The sequence below is a fragment of the Phyllobates terribilis genome, unplaced genomic scaffold, assembly GCF_046119375.1.
Source record: "Phyllobates terribilis strain yellow unplaced genomic scaffold, ASM4611937v1 Scaffold_13__5_contigs__length_258822181, whole genome shotgun sequence".
Taxonomy (NCBI): Eukaryota; Metazoa; Chordata; class Amphibia; order Anura; family Dendrobatidae; genus Phyllobates; species Phyllobates terribilis.
The window spans coordinates 80723430-80744991 of record NW_027362773.1 but is presented as its reverse complement, the minus strand read 5'-3'; the positions used below and the strand labels follow the sequence as shown (position 1 = coordinate 80744991).

Here is a 21562-nt window from a genome sequence, read left to right as displayed (position 1 = left end):
ACACCAGCCTCAGCGGTCTGCCCTGTAGCGGCGGTTCACTCTGACCGCAATCCACGGGTGGCGTAGTCGGACATTTAAACATCAAAACCACATAAATAGTTCCGCCACTGGTTTGACCGCCCTGAGCCACGGAACCGGGTCGCCGCCACGAAGACTACAACCACCAGCATCCACCAAAAAGGGTCCGGCTCCGGGTGTTCCAAGGCCCAGGGGGTGCGTCAGAACATTTTCATCACCTTTCACAATCACCAATGGGACTAGGCAGGGATGTCCTCTGTCCCCTCTCTTATACATCCTAGTGACGGAGCACCTGCTCTCATCAATTCGCCATAACCCCAATATTAGGTGGATTGAGGTGGGAGGCACCGAGTACAAGTGCTCTCTATTTGCTGATGATGTCCTAGTATATATCACTCAATCACATATATCCATCCATGCTGTTATGGCTGAAATAGATCACTTTGTTACATGGTAAAATTTTAAAATCAATGCAGCGAAGTCTGAGGCCCTCGATGTCTCCCTCCCCAAATCCATATAGGATTCCATCCAGTCCAACTTTCCCTTTGCCTGGCCCTCACAGGGTATCAAATACTTAGGAATTCCTATTCATAGAGACCTCTCCCATCTATGTTATCTTAATTTTGGGCCCTTTATTGAACAATTCCATACAGACCACGGTTGGCAAGTTAGAACTGTAAGATTCACTACGTGAACCGCTGGTGTTGTGTGGAAAAGCACATGTACACCGCGTTCCAAATTATTATGCAAAAAGTGTTTAGGAGTGATAACGGAAGAATTTGTTTGTTTGTCAGTTAAACTCATTGATGGTGATGTGTGTCAGGGCTCTTTATATCACTGTAAGCAATTGCAGACACCTGTGCTAATTAGTTTGGCAGGTGTGTCCAATGAAAGGCAAGACTACTTAAGAAGGCTCTCTCACATTATTAAGCAGCCTACATTTTCTGCCAAAATGGGAAAGAAAAAGGATGTGTCGGCTGCTGAGAAGCAACAAATTGTGGAGTGTTTAGGTCAAGGCATGACTACAATCAACATTGTGCGATGATCAGGATGAAGTGTCTTGGCAATCAAGAAGTATGTAGCTGATTCACAGTACACACGTGTGCGTGCTGATAAGGGCAAATTGAGGACTCTTTCCTACAGGCAATTACGTCAGGTTGAAAGAGCAGCGGCAAAAAAGCCTTGTCATAGCAGCAGACAAGTTTTTGAAGCTGCTTGTGCCTCCAACGTCCCCCGAACAACAAGATGCAGGGTCCTTCAGAGGTTTGCAGCTGTGCATACGCCATCCTGTCGACCTCCTCTATCCACTTCACACAAGCAGAAACGGCTCCAGTGGGCCAAACATTACATGAAGACTGATTTCAAAACTGTTTTGTTCACGGATGAGTGCCGTGCAGCGCTCGATGGTCCAGATGGATGGAGTGGAGGATGGCTGGTTGATGGACACCCCACGCAAACACGGCTACAGCGCCAACAAGGAGGAGGTGGAGTAATGTTTTGGGCTGGAATCATGGGGAGAGAGATTGTCGGCCCCTTTAGGATCCCTGAAGGCGCTAAAGATGAACTCCATAATGTATGTGGATTTTCTCAAACAGCACTTCCTGCCATTGTTCAAGAAGAAGAACCGTGTATTTCACAGCAAGATCATTTTTCTGCATGATAATGCACCATCTCATGCTGCACATAAAACATCTGCATCTCTGGCTGATATGGGCATAAAAGGGGACAAACTTATGGTGTGACCCCCATGCTCCCCTGACCTCTACCCCATTCAGAACCTTTGGAGCATCATTAAAAGGAGTGTCTATGATGGCGGGAGGCAGTTCACATCTAAGCAACAGCTCTGGGAGGGTATTCTGTCCTCATGCAAAACAATTGAAGCAGAAACCATCCAAAACCTGACAAATTCAATGGACGAGAGAGTTCTGAAGCTCCTTTCGAACAAGGGGTCCTATGTGAAAATGTAACATCACCTAGAATAAAGTTTTGAGTTGAAAACTGTTTGATTTCAGTTTCTAACAACCTGCTAATGCTTATAATTTCAAAAATGACCATTTTTTTGGTCTTTATTAAAATGAAAAGGTTGATCGAAAAGTTTGGGGGATCTAAGAGTGTGGCAACCCAGTAGTCATGATTACTTCGAATTCTGACAATATGAGGGTCATGCTGCAGGTAGTGCAGCAAGAAGGCACTTATGTGTCTTGCGCATCTCTGAGCCCCAAAATTATTTTCCGGGCTAGATGCAGCTAAAAATTATTTTTAATTTTAAATCTGGTGGAGCTTATTATAGATGGCCTAATAGGATCAGTGCTGCACACTGCTACAAAGCCCAAATTATTTTCCAGTCAAGATACAGATAAACATGATTAGTAATTTGAAAGCTTAAAACGTTTGGTAGGGTGATTTTAACCAATCATCAAGCTTTTACTCTCCCCAGGATGACACAGGGGTAGAAAAGTCGTTTCGGATCCATGATTTGTTCATCTTTATGAACGTGAGTCTGTCTACATTATCAGTGGAGAGCCGCGTGCGCTTATCTGTCAGCACACCACCAGCAGCGCTGAACACACGTTCAGACAGAACGCTGGCTGCGGGGCATGACAAGATCTCCAAGGCGTAAGTGGCTACCTCCGGCCATTTATCCAGATTGGAAGCCCAAAAAGAGCAAGGGTCCAGTGACACAGTCGTGGCTTCAATGTTTACTTGGAGATACTCCTGTACCATCGTCTCTAGGCGTTGACTATGTGTCAGACTTCTTGTCTCCTGTGGCCTTGCAAAGGATGGGCTAAAAAAGTGGTGAAATGATTCCGCAAAATTGATGTTACCAGCAGATACTGTGGTTCTGTTACGGTTTGAGTGCTGAACACTTGACGGTCCCACGGTTGGCAAGTTGGAACTGTGAGATTCACTACGTGCACCACTGGTATTTTGTGGAAAAGCACATGTAAGATTCTGCAACAGTCTCTGCTGATACTCCTGCATGCGTGCATCCCTTTCTATGGCAGGAATAATTTCTGCAAATTTACTTTTGTACCGGGGATCTAACAGTGTGGCAACCCAGTAGTCAGGATTATTTCTAATTCTCACAATTCGAGGGTCATGTTGCAGGTAGTGCAGCAAGAAGGCACTCATGTGTGTTGCGCATCCAGGAGCACCAAGTCCCTGTTGTGTTGGTGGCGAGGTAACAATCATGCTTCCTTCCTCTGTCCTCTCCCCCCAACCTCGCACAACAGAAATGTGATCAAGGTCTCCCTCATCTGATGAGTCTTCCATCAGTTCGTCCTCCACTTCTTCCTGGGCTCCTGCACCTTCCTCACTAGTTTGGCTGCTACCATGCGCCCTGGTAAAACCATCTCCCCCACCCTCACATGCCTGCCGCCTTGGTGCTGTCGACCTTCTGGACCTTGCAGATGTTAGCCCTTCCGCATACAACTCCTCCTCCTCTACTTCCTCCACCTCCTCTTGTGCCACCACCTGACTCCGAATTCTGTTTAACATGTGCTCCAGCATGTAAATCACCGGAATAGTCATGCTGATAATGGCATCGTCAGCACTAAACATCTTCGTCGCCATTTCAAAACTGTGCAGAAGGGTGCATAGGTCCCTGATCTGAGACCACTCCTCCAGCGTGATTTGCCCCACCTCTGAATCTCGTTGGCCCAGGCTATACGTCAGAACGTATTGCACCAGGGCTTGTCGGTGCTGCCACAGTCGCTGCAACATGTGCAGAGTTGAATTCCACCGGGTAGGCACATCGCATTTTAGCCGGTGAAGTGGCAGGCCCAACGACTTCTGTAGAGATGTAAGTCGCTGAGCTGCGGGATGCGAACGGCGGAAGTGAGCACACAGCGACCGTGCCCTCTGCAGAAGGCCATCTAGTCTGGGATAGTGGGCTAAAAATTGCTGGACAACCAGGTTCAAAACGTGAGCCATACAAGGCACGTGTGTGACATTGCCCCGGCGAAGGGCCGCACCCAGGTTTGCAGCATTGTCGCACACGGCCTTCCCTGGTTTCAGGACCAGTGGAGACAACCATTCATGAAATTGGTTCTCCAGAGCTGACCACAACTCCTCAGCTGTGTGACTCACATTTCTCAGACATTTCAATGTAAAAACCGCCTGATGACGTTGAGCCCTACTGCCAGCATAGTAAGGAGGTGTGCAGGATCACTTCTGCGCAGTTAGAAAGCTTGTGGCATGACCAGACAGGCTTTGGGTGCAGGTGGAAGACCGAGAGGAGGTTGAGGAGGCAGAAGCAGTGGAGGAACTTTGACATAAAGAGGATTGACGCACAACTCGTGGGGACGGCAAGACTTGGACAGCAGCCCCTTGTCCTGCTGTCACCATAGTTACCCAGTGCCCAGTCAGCGACATGTAACGCCCCTGTCCATGCCTACTCGTCCAAGTGTCTGTGGTGAAATGCACCCTGTCACACACAGAGTTTCTCAAAGAAGCGGTGATGTTGTGTGAGACATGCTGGTGGAGCACAGGCACACCTTTCTTTGAGAAGTAGTGCCGACTGGGCATCTGGTACTGGGGCACTGCGACGGACATAAGGTCTCGAAAATCCTCTGTGTCCACCAGGCGGAAAGGCAGCATTTCTGTAGCCAAGAGCTTGCAGATGGTGAAATTCAACCTCTTAGCTTTCTCATGGCTAGGAGGAAATGGTCTTTTACTTGTCCACATCTGAGGGACCGAGGGCTGGCTATTGTGCTTAGACGGGGTTGATAAGGGTGTCCCCGGCAAACTGCCGGTCTGTGAGGAAGATGCAGGCGGACATGTTAGGTTGCCTTCATCCAAAGGTGGTGCTATCGATGTCGGACAGCGCTCAACACCAGCTGGTGTTACCACCTCCAAAGAAAATGATGACCTGCCAATCACGCTGGCTGTTGCGGGTAAAGAGGTGGCAGGTCTGCGCCCCAAAACAGGTGTGACTGCTGTCCCCCCAGTCACAGAGGATGAAGAGGCCGCGGATGCACAAGATATGGCAGACGGTGGTTGGCCCGGCCGGCTAGGCCGCATTTTAGCACACTGAGCTTCCCACTGCAACTTATGCTTCATGTCCATGTGCCGGTTCATGCATGAAGTACTCAAACTATGTATTTTTTGGCCTCTACTTAGCTTTTGCTGACAAATGTTACAGATAACACGAGTTGGGTCATCTTTATCGATCTGAAAAAATGCCCAGGCTATGCAAGGCTTAGCACCCATGCGACCTGAAGAGCCACCACGACTTGTGGTGAGAGGCAGAGTTGTGTTTGAGGATGCAGTTGTTGACGTGCTTCCAGTACTACGTCTCTGTCCAGGAAGGCGCAACCTGACCTCGTCGTCACTAGCATCTTCCTCCACCTCCTCTGCTGACCTCATCTCTTGGCTGACTGTGGGTTGACAGTAAGTGGGATCTCCGACCTCATCATCATCACCCTGTGCGTTATCACACCCGTCGTCCTCAGAGCCAACCTGTTCCTGCCCTGACAAAAAACTAAAGTTGTCGCTCCAATCAGGTATTTGAGTCTTATCATCGTCTTCCTCATTGTCTCCACCCACAGGAGTTACTGTTTGGGAATGAGGGTCTACATTATGGTCAGAACCTTCTGCGTCTGGTCCTGGATCCGACTCATAAAGATTCTGGGCATCAGTGCAGATCATTTCCTCGTCTGGATTCACAGAAGCGCTGGAGTCGACCTCTGATTCCCAGGCTATAGTATGAGTAAACAGCTCTGCAGACTCAACCATCTGTTCTACCTCATACTCAGACGGGCAGCTGGAGATTTGGGAGCTGTGAGGAAGCAAGTGCGATTTGGGTGACACCTTTGAGGACTGGAGTATTTGTGATGTTGAAGTTGATGTGGAGGAGAGCCCACTTAAAGGAGCACTTGATATCCGTTGAAGCACCTGCTGTTTTTGTGCCTCATCTGGAATTTGTAGCGATTGGCGTGGCCGTAAGAAAGGGATCTTATCACATTGTCCGCTAAAAGAAGTAGACATTTTAGTTTGGCTGGAAGATGGTCTTTCTTCTGCAGATGTTACTGTTGCTTTAACACCTACCCCATGGACACAACCTTTTTTCCCCTTCCCAACACGCCTATTCCCCTTTCCACCAGCAGCAGGCCTTTTTCCACTCATTTTGGTGGTTAACTAATTCACAACTCTGGAGTTGTTTGCACAAAAAAACAATGGATGGTAACCGAGCAGAGCTGAGTGGCCAAACTGTGGTATTAGGCCAAAACTATTGGCTGGGTTAGATGCAGAAAAAAATTATTTTGAATTTGCAACCTGATGGAGGTCAGTATAGATGGACTAATAGAGAAAGTCCGACACACTACTAGAAGGCCAAATATTTTTTCAGAGGTAGATGCAGAAAAAAATATATTCAGTTTGCAACCTGATGGAGGTCAGTATAGATGGACTAATACAACAAGTCCCGCACACAGCTAGAAGCCCAAATATTTTTTCAGAGGTACTGTAGATGCAGATAAAAATTAGTTTTAATTTGCAACCTGATGGAGGTCAGTATAGATGGACTAATAGAGAAAGTCCGACACACTACTAGAAGGCCAAATATTTTTTCAGAGCTAGATGCAGAAAAAAATTATATTCAGTTTGCAACCTGATGGAGGTCAGTATAGATGGATTAATAGAACAAGACCCACACACAGCTAGAAGCCCAATATTTTTTCAGAGGTAGATGCAGAAAAAAATATATTCAGTTTGCAACCTGATGGAGGTCAGTATAGATGGACTAATAGAACAAGTCCCACACACTGCTAGAAGCCCAAATATTTTTTCAGAGGTAATGTAGATGCAGATAAAAATTATTTTTAATTTGCAACCTGATGGAGGTCAGTATAGATGGACTAATAGAGAAAGTCCGACACACTACTAGAAGGCCAAATATTTTTTCAGAGCTAGATGCAGAAAAAAATTATATTCAGTTTGCAACCTGATGGAGGTCAGTATAGATGGACTAATAGAGAAAGTCCGACACACTACTAGAAGGCCAAATATTTTTTCAGAGGTAGATGCAGAAAAAAATATATTCAGTTTGCAACCTGATGGAGGTCAGTATAGATGGATTAATAGAACAAGACCCACACACAGCTAGAAGCCCAATATTTTTTCAGAGGTAGATGCAGAAAAAACTATATTCAGTTTGCAACCTGATGGAGGTCAGTATAGATGGACTAATAGAACAAGTCCCACACACTGCTAGAAGCCCAAATATTTTTTCAGAGGTACTGTAGATGCAGATAAAAATTAGTTTTAATTTGCAACCTGATGGAGGTCAGTATAGATGGACTAATAGAGAAAGTCCGACACACTACTAGAAGGCCAAATTTTTTTTCAGAGCTAGATGCAGAAAAAAATTATATTCATTTTGCAACCTGATGGAGGTCAGTATAGATGGACTAATAGAGAAAGTCCGACACACTACTAGAAGGCCAAATATTTTTTCAGAGGTAGATGCAGAAAAAAATATATTCAGTTTGCAACCTGATGGAGGTCAGTATAGATGGATTAATAGAACAAGACCCACACACAGCTAGAAGCCCAATATTTTTTCAGAGGTAGATGCAGAAAAAAACTATATTCAGTTTGCAACCTGATGGAGGTCAGTATAGATGGACTAATAGAACAAGTCCCACACACTGCTAGAAGCCCAAATATTTTTTCAGAGGTACTGTAGATGCAGATAAAAATTAGTTTTAATTTGCAACCTGATGGAGGTCAGTATAGATGTACTAATAGAGAAAGTCCGACACACTACTAGAAGGCCAAATATTTTTTCAGAGGTAGATGCAGAAAAAAATATATTCAGTTTGCAACCTGATGGAGGTCAGTATAGATGGATTAATAGAACAAGACCCACACACAGCTAGAAGCCCAATATTTTTTCAGAGGTAGATGCAGAAAAAACTATATTCAGTTTGCAACCTGATGGAGGTCAGTATAGATGGACTAATAGAACAAGTCCCACATACTGCTAGAAGCCCAAATATTTTTTCAGAGGTACTGTAGATGCAGATAAAAATTAGTTTTAATTTGCAACCTGATGGAGGTCAGTATAGATGGACTAATAGAGAAAGTCCGACACACTACTAGAAGGCCAAATATTTTTTCAGAGGTAGATGCAGAAAAAAATATATTCAGTTTGCAACCTGATGGAGGTCAGTATAGATGGATTAATAGAACAAGACCCACACACAGCTAGAAGCCCAATATTTTTTCAGAGGTAGATGCAGAAAAAACTATATTCAGTTTGCAACCTGATGGAGGTCAGTATAGATGGACTAATAGAACAAGTCCCACACACTGCTAGAAGCCCAAATATTTTTTCAGAGGTACTGTAGATGCAGATAAAAATTAGTTTTAATTTGCAACCTGATGGAGGTCAGTATAGATGGACTAATAGAGAAAGTCCGACACACTACTAGAAGGCCAAATATTTTTTCAGAGGTAGATGCAGAAAAAAATATATTCAGTTTGCAACCTGATGGAGGTCAGTATAGATGGATTAATAGAACAAGACCCACACACAGCTAGAAGCCCAATATTTTTTCAGAGGTAGATGCAGAAAAAAATATATTCAGTTTGCAACCTGATGGAGGTCAGTATAGATGGACTAATAGAACAAGTCCCACACACTGCTAGAAGCCCAAATATTTTTTCAGAGGTATTGTAGATGCAGATAAAAATTAGTTTTAATTTGCAACCTGATGGAGGTCAGTATAGATGGACTAATAGAGAAAGTCCGACACACTACTAGAAGGCCAAATATTTTTTCAGAGGTAGATGCAGAAAAAAATATATTCAGTTTGCAACCTGATGGAGGTCAGTATAGATGGATTTATAGAACAAGACCCACACACAGCTAGAAGCCCAATATTTTTTCAGAGGTAGATGCAGAAAAAAATATATTCAGTTTGCAACCTAATGGAGGTCAGTATAGATGGACTAATAGAACAAGTCCCACACACTGCTAGAAGCCCAAATATTTTTTCAGAGGTACTGTAGATGCAGATAAAAATTAGTTTTAATTTGCAACCTGATGGAGGTCAGTATAGATGGACTAATAGAACAAGTCCCACACACTGCTAGAAGCCCAAATATTTTTTCAGAGGTACTGTAGATGCAGATAAAAATTAGTTTTAATTTGCAACCTGATGGAGGTCAGTATAGATGGACTAATAGAATGATGCTATGCCCAAAAGATTTTACTTCACTAGGTGCAGTAAAAAAATTGGTATTCTATACACAGGTGGTATATCTTGCAACACAGATAGGCTACTCCACTGACTAACACACTCTGCAATAGGCCAAAAAGGATTAGCTTTGCTAGATTCAGCCAAATGCTGTGAAAAAAACTTGCACAGCACTGGCACAGACCTGCCTGGCAAAAACTGATAGGAACTCATGTAACCTAGTCCTGAAAAGGACTGCAATTACAATTAGTCTTTACTCCCACAACCGATCTATTTAAGAGCACAGACCTCCCTGATAAAAGTCGTAGGAAATGCTGTAACCTAGTCGTTAAAAGGACTGCAATCACAACTATTCCCTACTCCCAAGCTATCTGTATATTTGTGCGAAAATTGGCTTGAAATTAACAAGGTATAGCGCACACAGCAACAGCGGTGCCGTCTAACACGCAGCTGCAGCAGTGAGAAAATGGTGGCGACGGGGAAAATGGCTTGGTCTTATAGGGCAAGGACATGTGACATACACTGCCAATGACACATGCCCTTGCTTGTGTGAAAAAAAGCACTTCGCTCCGTGTGTGCGCTGCTGATAGGCTGACAGATTGCACCTCCCCACTGTAAATGCGGGAAAGAGAAAAAAAAATGGAGATCTTCATTGTTCCTGCAGAGATCCATCCCCTGCCCCTCCCCCCACCCCGCTGTACACTCAAACTGCGTATTAACATTAATTTTCATCATTACTGAGAAAAAATCCAGTTATGATTTTGGTGCACGAACAGTTATCGAACATAACCTCGAACAGCCGAATTTTTCTCAAATTGTTCGTGTTCGCCGAACGGCTCGAACACCGCCCAAAACAGCTCGAATTTGAGATTGGCGAACAGTTCGAGTAGAACAACGCTCATCTCTATTTGGCAGCCTTTACAGACCCTACACTAACTATTTCGCAGGAAAAATCTCTCCCTAGCTCAGCAGCGCTGTCCCTACACTGTCTGATCTGGAGCGTCTGTGTCCAAGATGGCGGCGCCCGGTTTTAAATACTCGAGGTGACGCTGTGCGGCCAGCCAATCACTATAATGCCCACAAACAACATGGCTGCGGCATTACAGTGACTGGCTGGCAATCCCTGCATGTTCATTGGCTCTGTAAAGATCGCCAAACATGCAGGGCGGAGACCCGAGCTCCCGCCCGAGTAACCCGGAAGTGCTCGGTGCTCGTCGATCATCCCGAGTAGCGTGATGCTCAGGCGAGTACCGAGCAGTGTCCGGCATGCTCGCTCAACAGAAGTAACTACAGTAACTTTTTTACCCTTTTCTCAGATTTTAAGGAAAGGAAAGAAATGGCTTTAACTGCACTGGACTGACAGAGCCAGCCATCTGCTTCCATCAGTTTTATTAAAATTTAGTCAAGGCACAAACTGGAAAACCTTTCTATTCCAGCTCCTTATACGTGCAGTGAGCAGAAACAAGGGCCCTCAACCCCCTTGCTAGTGGTCACTTTGGGTCCTAGAAATGGGGCCTTTGGCAATCAGACATTTATCATCTATCCAACGGATAGGTGACAAATGCCTAATATGTGAAAACTCCTTGAAATACGCTTTTAGTTATTTTCTTTATCTTTGTAAGGGAAGAATCCATGCAAATCAATTTTCTTACCCTAAAGGGCCACAAACAAGTCAAAATTCCAGGAAAGGCCAGTTTATAGTGAAATAATGTTCCCCTGCAGTAAGCGTAATGTATTGATTGCTAGATTAACCTTGACCCCTCTGTAATTATTGTCCGAATCCCTAGTCTCCTCCAGCTGCGTCTATACATATCTGCGTCCTACGCCCAGTATGATGTGTGTGCTCGAGCATAGATATTTTCTTCTTTTCATACTAGGATTATGCACTCATTTATACACTAACTGATTAGGAAGAGATTAGGCTGTGGTAATACTTGAAAAAAACAAAATAAGCAGGAACTGTTACCTGTGGAAGCTCCGGCCTTTATGCAGGTCTTCGCCACTCTTTGTTTACAGGTTTTAGAGGTCTGCAGCAGAGATGTCCCATCTACAAAATATGACTGCTGCAGCCAATCACTGGCTTCAGCAGTGATGGAGAGGTTAACAGCACAAGACAGCTGAGGCTAATGATTGGCTGCAGTGGTCAAATGTTGCATATGTGACTTTACAAGGAGCAAGGCGAAAAGGTAGACCAGCAATCTGATGGCTTGATACAATCAAGATAGCGGTGGAGAAGACCTTGTTTAACCTATCTGGATCCGCACATTCCTCAACCACGAATCTGCAAAAACACTAGTGCACACCCTCATCATCTCCCTCCTCGACTACTGCAACATCCTACTCTGTGGCCTCCCTTCTAACACTCTCGCACCCCTTCAATCTATCCTAAACTCTGCTGCTCGTCTAATCCACCTGTCCCCCCACTATTCCCTGGCCTCTCCCCTCTGTCAATCCCTTCACTGTCTCCCCATTGACCAGAGACTCCAGTTCAAAACCCTAACCTTGGCATATAAAGCCACCCACAACCAGTATCCTTCATACATTTGTGACCTACTCTCCCGGTACTTACCTGCACGCAACCTCCGATCCTCACAATATCTCCTTCTCTACTCCCCTCTTATCTCCTCTTCCCACAATCGCATACAATATTTCTCCCATGCATCCCCCCTATTCTGGAACTCTCTACCCCAGCACAACAGACTCTCGTGGGAACCTTCAAAAGGAACCTGAAGACCCACCTCTTCCAACAAGCGTACAACCTACAGTAACCACCGCTCCACCATACCGCTGCACGACCAGCTCTACCCTGACCTACTGTATCCTCATCCATCCCTTGTAGACTGTGAGCCCTCGCGGGCAGGGTCCTCATCCATCCCTTGTAGACTGTGAGCCCTCGCGGGCAGGGTCCTCTCCTCCTGTACAAGTCGACGTCACGTTTTGTTCAAGATTATTGTAATTGTTTTTGCAATGTATACCCCTCTTCACATGTAAAGCGTTATGGAATAAATGGCGCTGTAATAATAATAATAATAATCTAGTCTTGCACAAGATCGATCTTCCCACAGATCGTTCATCTATTAAATCGCCATGGCTCGAGATCAAGCCGAAGGGCGTTAAATAATAATAATATGATTACAGACTAAGTTTTATCTACTTTCCTTTGATGCTGGAAGACATTCGCTTTTGGACCATTGAGAGCTATTTGATCTAGAAACCAGACCACTGTATACTCCGTGCAACACAAAAAAGACCACAGACTGTCCTGGAGGTTTGGCATACTTATCTCTAACACATAAGTGGTGAGCTGAATTGACATTTTTTCATTTTTTTTATATTTATCTGATTCCTACCACCCATGATAGAGGGACGGGACAAATATTTGCCATATTTGCCAACTTTTGGGTGGGCTGCCTAAGAGAATCTTGAGTGAGTTCTGAAAAGTACAGGAAATATTCATTGGTGACCCTTTGCTCGGGACTACTCCTCTCCATGCCCTATTCCTCATGTCTTTAAAAAGTTTAAACATGTGATACGCCTCATATGATAGCATGGGACCTTGTAAGCAGTGGTGGCGACCTAGAAGGAAAAGAATAAGGAAGACAAGTTGATCAGAAGATCGAATGGGGAGCGAGGCAAAATAGAGACACCGAGTAAGGTAATGGTTGAAGTGAGTTTAGAGTAAGTGTTTATTACTTTTTTAACCCCTTCCCGGCTCTCAGAATCCAGTTAAATGGCACCTGGACGAGTGAATTGAATCACCTAAAATTTGGATCCACCTGAATCCATGAAGTTTAGGAATGTTTGGATTCGATTCGCTTACCTCTAATGCCCACTCATTTTCGATATCCCCTTGGAAATCCTTATTTTTATCTTATATATTACTTTACTCTTTCTTCTCTTAATAAATTGCCCTTTTTGACAGTCTCAATTACTGTCTTATTGATTCTACATAAAAACAAAATCATTAGCGATGGTTGCCAACAATGCAGTTTCCAAATCAGCCTATGATAAGAAGCCGGGTTTTATTGGCAGTAGAATTACAGTACCAGTGATGGGCCCAGGGCATTTACAGTTATGCTAATTTTATATGCCTAAATTAAATGTTTATGCTAAACTGAGGCCGGCAATACTAGTTAAACAGCACGCCGCCTGACTTCACAAGTCTCCATTTTCCTGGGACAGCAATAAAAAGACAACTCAAGATTGTATTTTAATAACAGCAAGTTCTAATCTAATGGGCTTATCGGAGTTCTTGCTATCATTTTATAACAAACATGCCAGGTCTGATGAGCTGTTATGTTCAAAACTAGCAACATAAGCTTCGCGCACACATTTTCCACATTGCGTCTTGCTTTCCACCAGCGCTGATTTCCCCATGCTGTAGTTGAACTTGCTTTAACCCAGTTAACATAAAATAGGACCCTTATTATAAGTTTATAGTTTATTTTTTCATAAAGAGACAAGAAATAGTGAAAAAAAACAAGTTTTTGTCGTGAATGTATTATTTCAAGGTGACTTTTAGAAAAGTGATTTCTTAAACTGAGGAAGATTGAACTTGATGGACCTAGGTTTTTTTTTAAACCTATGTAACCTTTTACTGTTCGGTTGAGATCACTTTTTGAGGTCTCATTATCATCACAGAATTCTAACAATAAAACCTCTGTTATAAAGGTGGAGGCAGTTAATACAAGATCCACTACCGGCATTAGATGATCAACCTTGCACAGTGACCATGCTCAAAACACTCTCCTGTAGAAATACTCAAGCTGGGTTCTGACCGGTAAAGTGTTAGGCTCACTAGGTGAAGTGGATACACAAAGCTCAAGGTCTGGGTGGTCAAATGGGCCAAGGGCATTGGTGTAGCAGGAAGATGAGGCACATGGAAAACAGGTAGCAGAAGTACAGAAGACCGCAAAGAGGTAGCAGTGGTACTTGAAGCCGCAGGCAGACAGGAGACATCCTGGAGACAGTAGTCAGGTAGCAGAGATGCGGAATCTTTGTATAGTATGCACTCTACCACTAGAAACTCCACCTTTAAGAAAATGGTGGTCCCATATTACTCACTGTGTCTTTGAGCCCTACTAACCCAGCTACAAAGGACAGAAATATAGAGATGATCAGTAATCTGTCATTCTGATGCATTTTCTAATCAAGCAAAGTTCGAATTTGCCCGTTCACTCAGATTATCCTGGGAAATTCGATTTGCGCGGAAGTTATTCTCAGAGAAATTAATGTCTCCTATTATGCTCTGGGGTCTCTTCTCTAGATCCCAGAGTATAATAAATGTAAGATCTAAAAAATAAAAATAATACTTATACTCACCTCACTGCTCACCTCTCCGGCTTCTCTTGCCCCTCCTCTCCGTCATCTGTCTGGTCCTCGTTGCATTTTCAGATTGACGTCACTCGCATTAAATTTTCCAGGCCTCACATGATGGGCTGGATATATGGGTTTGATTAGGCCCAGGTGAGTTCTGTGCATGCATGTGAGGTTACGGAGCATGCCGTGTGGTAATGACGCTATGACCTTTGGCGCGCACTTGCACAGAACCTTCCCAAGTCTCATCAGACCCGGAAGTCCAGGCCCAGCCATAGAGGGAATTCAATCTGAGTGGTGGCGATCTGAAGATACAACAAGAACCAGACAGGTGACAGTGAGAACCAGAGGGGCCAGTGAGAGGTCAGCGGTGAGGTGAGTATAACAATTATTTCTTTATTTTTCCACATCTTACATTTATTATATTCTGGGGTCTAGAGAAGAGACCCCAGAGCATAATAAGAGACATTAATTTCTCTGAGAATACTTTCTCCACTAATCAAACTAATCAAATTTTCCAGGAAAATCCAAGCGAACAGGTGAATTTGAATTTTGCACGATTCGAAATTGCATCATTATGACAAATTACTGACCCATCTCCATATTTCTGCCCTTTGTAGCTGGGTTAGTAGGACATAAAGTGGTTGTCCACTCATTCCTCATATTTGGCCCCGTTAAAATAAAAACACTTAGGCTATGTGCCCACGATGCAGAAATGCTCCGGATTTTTTCCAGAGTGTTTCTGCATCTCCCCTGGCAGAAAAAATGCATGCGGATTGTACATGCGTTTTTCCTGCTAGGGACAATCAGATGTGAAGCGTTCTTCACATGCATTTCCGCATGCGGGCTGTCAAGCACTTTCCAAGCGATTTTAGCATCACTTGGAAAGTGCTTGACAACTTGGTCACACTATATAAATCCATGCAAATGGCATGGATTTATATAGTGTGACCGAAAGAATGGTAAAAAAATAAAAAATAAATATATATTTACCTTCCGATGGCCCCCGGTATTTTCTCCGCTCCGTCCTGGCTTGCCGTCAGCGGTCGCGTGACCCGTCACATGACTAAATTATGTCATGGCAGGTCCTTTCAGAACATCGCGAGCTGCCGGCAAGCCAAGACGCATCGCTGAGGAGACCGGGGGACATCGGAAGGTAAATATATAATTATTTTTTATTTTAAATTCTTTTTTTTACAGGTTCTATGGTACCCGGGTCTGGAGGAGAGTCTCCTCTTCTCCCGCCCTGGGTACCATTCGCACATTGAACCACATTAACATCCGCATGTTTTTTAAGCGTTTTCGCTGCTGAAATTCCGCGGCAAAAACGCTTGAAAAACGCATAGTGGGCACACAGCCTTATACTCACCTCATGTGCCAGTGCTATTCCAGTGGTGTCGGCACTTGCGTTCCCAGGACTCTCCTATGGTTGTTATGACACGTGAGCCCTGCACCCAATCAGCGCTGCTTCGCTGTCCCCACCATCAGACAAATTGAACATCAGGAGGAAGTCAGAGATCAGCCTCAGCTCTGGCTTCCTGTTGATGATCAATACATCCGAAAGCAGGGACAGTGAAGCCAACGCTGATTGGGCTCAGGGCTCACGTGATGAAACAACCATATGAGAGTCTCGGGAGCACAAGTGCCAATGCCACTGGAATAGCGCCAGGATGGGAGGTGAGTATAAGTGTTTTTATTTTAACGAGCCAAACACGAGGAGTGAGGAGGGGTTGTCCAAGTAGTGGACAACCCCTTTAAAGGCACAGTGAGAAATATAGTGCCACCATTCTCTAAAAGGCGGAGGTCCTAGTGGTGGAGTGCATACTATGCAAACATTCAGGGCATATCCTAATCATCCTAATCATCCTCTCTGAATGTCTATTGCTGAAATAGAATTTGAAGAATTGCTGTAACTAGATAACGAGCTGTCCATTGTTTTGTTCTGCCTAAATGCTCAAATGATCAGTCTAACCATTACTGCTTGAACGAGCCACCACTCAATAAAAGACTACATTCTTTTATTTTGGTGTAAATATGCAAATATATAAAAGATTAAAGTAAAAAAAAAAGTTGAATAAATAAGGATCCAAGTAAAAAAATTGTTTATTTCTTTTCCACTTTATTTGTATTTCTTTTTATTTTCTGACCATATTTTGCTTTTTCAATGACAATTTATTACACTAAGAACACGCACCACCAAACTTGTCCTGACCTCATTATCATTCTAAAAATACAACAGTGGTTTGTTGAAATCACATTTATTTTCTTCTGTACTTTTGCTTATTTTTAGTTTATAAACTTGTAGGGGAACATAAGCAGATTCTCAGATGGATAATTTCAAACTTGTCAATCCTATTTTAATAAAACTACAAAGTCACATTTCTCATTGCCCTATCAGTGATATCTGTGTTCGGGATTAGTTTCCAATGCGCTTTGTAGTTACTAGTTGGTTTAATACCTTATTTGGGGTTGAAAACATTTTAGTTTTAAGCTTTTGATATGTTGATTTCAAGGCATTTTATAGCAGTTATAAACGTGCAGTTTTCTCAAAGTCACTAGAAGAAAAAAAAATTACTACAAAGAAATAAAATGTAAGTTGATTGAGAGTGGATCTCTGGGCTTTCCCATTTGGAGGCTCGCTACTCCTCATATTAGTATCACAGCTCTCTGTCATCTCTTACTGAGATTTGGTTTCAGTAATCTTTGCAATAACTTAATAAGATAAGTTATAAGGCATACGATAAGGACAATAGGTTTAGTACATACTGGTTTAGGATAAGATATAATTAATGTTTGGGGCTAGCCCACAGTGGGAGGGGTGAGTGAGGATAGAAAAGGAACTCACTTCCTGGAAGTTGTCAGATAGGGAAGTAGAGTAACAAGGTCAAGTTCAAGTGCAGTGGGCAGCTAGGGACAGCATGTATCAATTTTTCAAGGAAGTGGGAGGCCGTACTGATATCCCACGTGGATATTCCAACAATGTCAGTAGTCCAAGGCTTGGCATGTGGGCTAAAGGGCACATTGTGTTCTCTGGCTCACAGGGGAAGATGAATACGGAACCGTGTGAAGGGCAGGAGGCTGATCCTGAGTGCACTGCAGAACTGGACAGAAAACTCCTGGGGCTGACAGAGTCAGTGGGCTGAGGAATAGTCCAGGTGGAACGAATGGTAGGGCTGAAGATGTGTCATGCTAAGGAAATAAAGGATATGAAGTGTTGTGCTCTATCCCTCATGTTACAAACAAGCTAATGAATTTGAACTGACCAGTAAACGTTTGCTTGTTGCAATGAACTTGGTGTCCCCTGAGTTGTGTGCGGTGGCTCCTGAAGATGGAGACCTGGAGACAGTCAAGGCCTGGGGCCTACAAGTGAGTGTGATGCATCCCGCACCTGACAGCACACTGGGACGGGGACTCGGTTTTCCTGTAAATTGCCAGAGCGTAACCGGACAGCAGCTCAGTCATGACTAGTACTGCTTTTGGCCACTTTACACGCCAACAGACAATGCAGTTCAGCCTTGGCCCTAAAGTTGGCCCTAAAGCTGGCCATACACATTAGAATAATGTCAGCTGCACCCACTGATATCAACAAGTTCAGCCGATGGTCTAATGTGCTTGGCAATGCCGTCCAAACGATGGTCGGGAGAGAAATTGATCAGGCATGTCCAATTTCGGACTGCCAATCACTTTGTTCTCCCTGAGATAAGCCTCTGGCCGACATGTCAGTCAATGACATTCTCATAGAGAACACGGCAATGCTCGGCCAAATAAGCCATCCTGTGTGTATGAGAGACAACTGGGATGACTGTCAGCTGAACAATTGTTTAACCGACAGCCATCTAATTTCCATCTAATGTACACACATTGAGCATTTTCAGCAGAGTTTTCTGTTGACATGAAAAACGCTACACAAAATATGAACATTTTTGCCACTTTTTATTGCTTGCATTGGTGAAAAACGCTTCAAAAACGCTGTAAGAACTGACATGCTGCCGATTTGAAAAAACGCTTTGATGGTTCAATTCTGCAAAGAAAAAAAATAAGCAGCATGACCATTAGATTTCAGAAATCGTATTCACTTTGCTGGCGCGGTAAAATGCTGCATTTTTCTCTGTGCAAAAATGCGTGGAGAAAAAGTGACAAAAAAAGTGACAAAAAACACAGCATGTGAACAAGTCTTTCATATTTGAGCTGAATATGCAATTTAAAAAAGGGTTTCCTATTAAAACAATATTAGGAAAGACTAATGTGATGTAATGGGTAAGAAATTCAGCCCTGGCATTAGAAAGCACAAGATCTGCGGTACAGTAAATGTGAAATACAGTACAGACCAAAAGTTTGGACACACCTTCTCATTTAAAGATTTTTCTGTATTTTCATGACTATGAAAATTGTACATTCACACTGAAGGCATCAAAACTATGAATTAACACATGTGGAATTATATACTTAACAAAAAAGTGTGAAACAACTGAAAATATGTCTTATATTCTAGGTTCTTCAAAGTAGTCACCTTTTGCTATGATGACTGCTTTGCACACTCTTGGCGTTCTCTTGATGAGCTTCAAGAGGTAGTCACCGGAAATGGTTTTCACTTCACAGGTGTGTCCTGTCAGGTTTAATAAGTGGGATTTCTTGCCTTATAAATGGGGTTGGGACCATCAGTTGTTTTGTGCAGAAGTCTGGTGGATACACAGCTGATAGTCCTACTGAATAGACTGTTAGAATTTGTATTATTGCAAGAAAAAAGCAGCTAAGTAAAGAAAAACGAGTGGCCATCATTACTTTAAGAAATGAAGGTCAGTCAGTGCGAAAAATTGGGAAAACTTTGAAAGTGTCCCCAAGTGCAGTTGCAAAAACCATCAAGCACTACAAAGAAACTGGCTCACATGAGGACCGCCCCAGGAAAGGAAGACCAAGAGTCACCTCTGCTTCTGAGGATAAGTTTATCCGAGTCACCAGCCTCAGAAATCGTAGGTTAACAGCACCTCAGATTAGAGACCAGGTTAATGCCACACAGAGTTCTAGCAGCAGACACATCTCTTCAACAACTGTTAAGAGGAGACTTTGTGCAGCAGGCCTTCATGGTAAAATAGCTGCTAGGAAACCACTGCTAAGGACAGGCAACAAGCAGAAGAGACTTGTTTGGGCTAAAGAACACAAGGAATGGACATTAGACCAGTGGAAATCTGTGCTTTGGTCTGATGAGTCCAAATTTGAGATCTTTGGTTCCAACCACCGTGTCTTTGTGCGACGCAGAAAAGGTGAACGGATGGACTCTACATGCCTGGTTCCCACCGTGAAGCATGTTGGAGGAGGTGTGATGGTATGGGGGTGCTTTGCTGGTGACATTGTTGGGGATTTATTAAAAATTTAAGGCATACTGAACCAGCATGGCTACCACAGCATCTTGCAGCGGCATGCTATTCCATCTGGTTTGCGTTTAGTTGGACCATCATTTATTTTTCAACAGGACAATGACCCCAAACACACCTCCAGGCTGTGTAAGGGCTATTTGACCAAGAGGTAGAGTGATGGGGTGCTACGCCAGATGACCTGGCCTTCACAGTCACCAGACCTGAACCCAATCGAGATGGTTTGGGGTGAGCTGGACCGCAGAGTGAAGGCTGAAGGGCCAATAAATGCTAAGCATCTCTGGGAACTCCTTCAAGATTGTTGGAAGACCATTTCCAGTGACTACCTCTTGAAGCTCATCAAGAGAATGCCAAGAGTGTGCAAAGCAGTCATCAAAGCAAAAGGTCGCTACTTTGAAGAACCTAGAATATAAGACATATTTTCAGTTGTTTCACACTTTTTTGTTAAGTATATAATTCCACATGTGTTAATTCATAGTTTTAATGCCTTCAATGTGAATGTACAATTTTCATAGTCATGAAAATACAGAAGAATCTTTAAATGAGAAGGTGTGTCCAAACTTTTGGTCTGTACTGTAGGTGCGGGCACTGGTGGGTTATGCTGATCGGGGTGTATATTGTAACTACAGAATACGAAGTCAGTCACTAAATAATATCATCGTACAAGTATAATCACCATACTGTTACTGAACAAGTTCCAGAATACCAAGAACAAGATTCCCAATAATATCACATAAAAGGGACATCAGGAACCACATACTACCCCACATAGTGCCAGAGTAATACTACCACACCAAGAGTTCCATATTACCGCCACATATTGACCATGTAATACCACTATACCAATCATTAAAGGGGTTGTCCAGGCTTGGAACACAAGTCTACAGTCACTCTATGTGACTGCTTACTTGTGAATAATCACAGAGCGCAATGTGTGCGCTGTCAGGATCGGAGCAAGGTGTCACGGAACAACAAGGGGATGTCCGGCGGACTGCACAACACACAGGTGCAACGGGAGATAGAGGGGAAATGAGGGCCCCAATGGTAGGGAACAAGGGAAGGGACACCTCCTGACAACAACCTATGTCTGTCCCTTAGCTCCCCTATGGTGCCTGGACGGGTCCTTCCCCCTGTGCACGATCACATGGCTAAGCCCTTGCTGGGCTATAACTGGCAGTCAGCTGATGGTTCATGTGGCTATTTAAAGGGAGGTGGGAGTGGAACCAACCAACATCAGCTGACCGCTAACAAAAGGCTGCCAGCAAGAAACTAACATTAACCCTTGCTGGACCAAAAGGAAAAAGTACATTTAAATTACAGCATACCCAGAGCTGCCACGAATCTCCAAATTATTTGTGACACCAGGTGAGCATGTGACCACACAAATGCGATTTGCATATATGCAATCACATGCCAACTAGCCTCACTCAATGCAATGGATTAAGCAAGCCCAAACACATCTAGTCGGAATGTGGCCAGAAGCATGCAAATCGCATACTTGAGGTCACATGAGTGACTGCTCATCCTGCAACGAGAGTTGCCTTACCATGGATGCTGTGTACACATAAAATGGCCAAGAATTTTCATTTATTTCTGTTTTCCAGAGCAGTAATGCAATTCAAATTTCATATATTTCATGTTTGCATACTATAG

The 21562-nt window shown here is 43.7% G+C and overlaps 1 pseudogene; it reads right to left on the bottom strand.

The window, feature by feature from the left end:
* Positions 1–17999, bottom strand: part of LOC141173593 (cingulin-like) — a 66628-nt pseudogene extending 48629 nt beyond the window's left edge.
* Positions 18000–21562: the final 3563 nt, after the last annotated feature.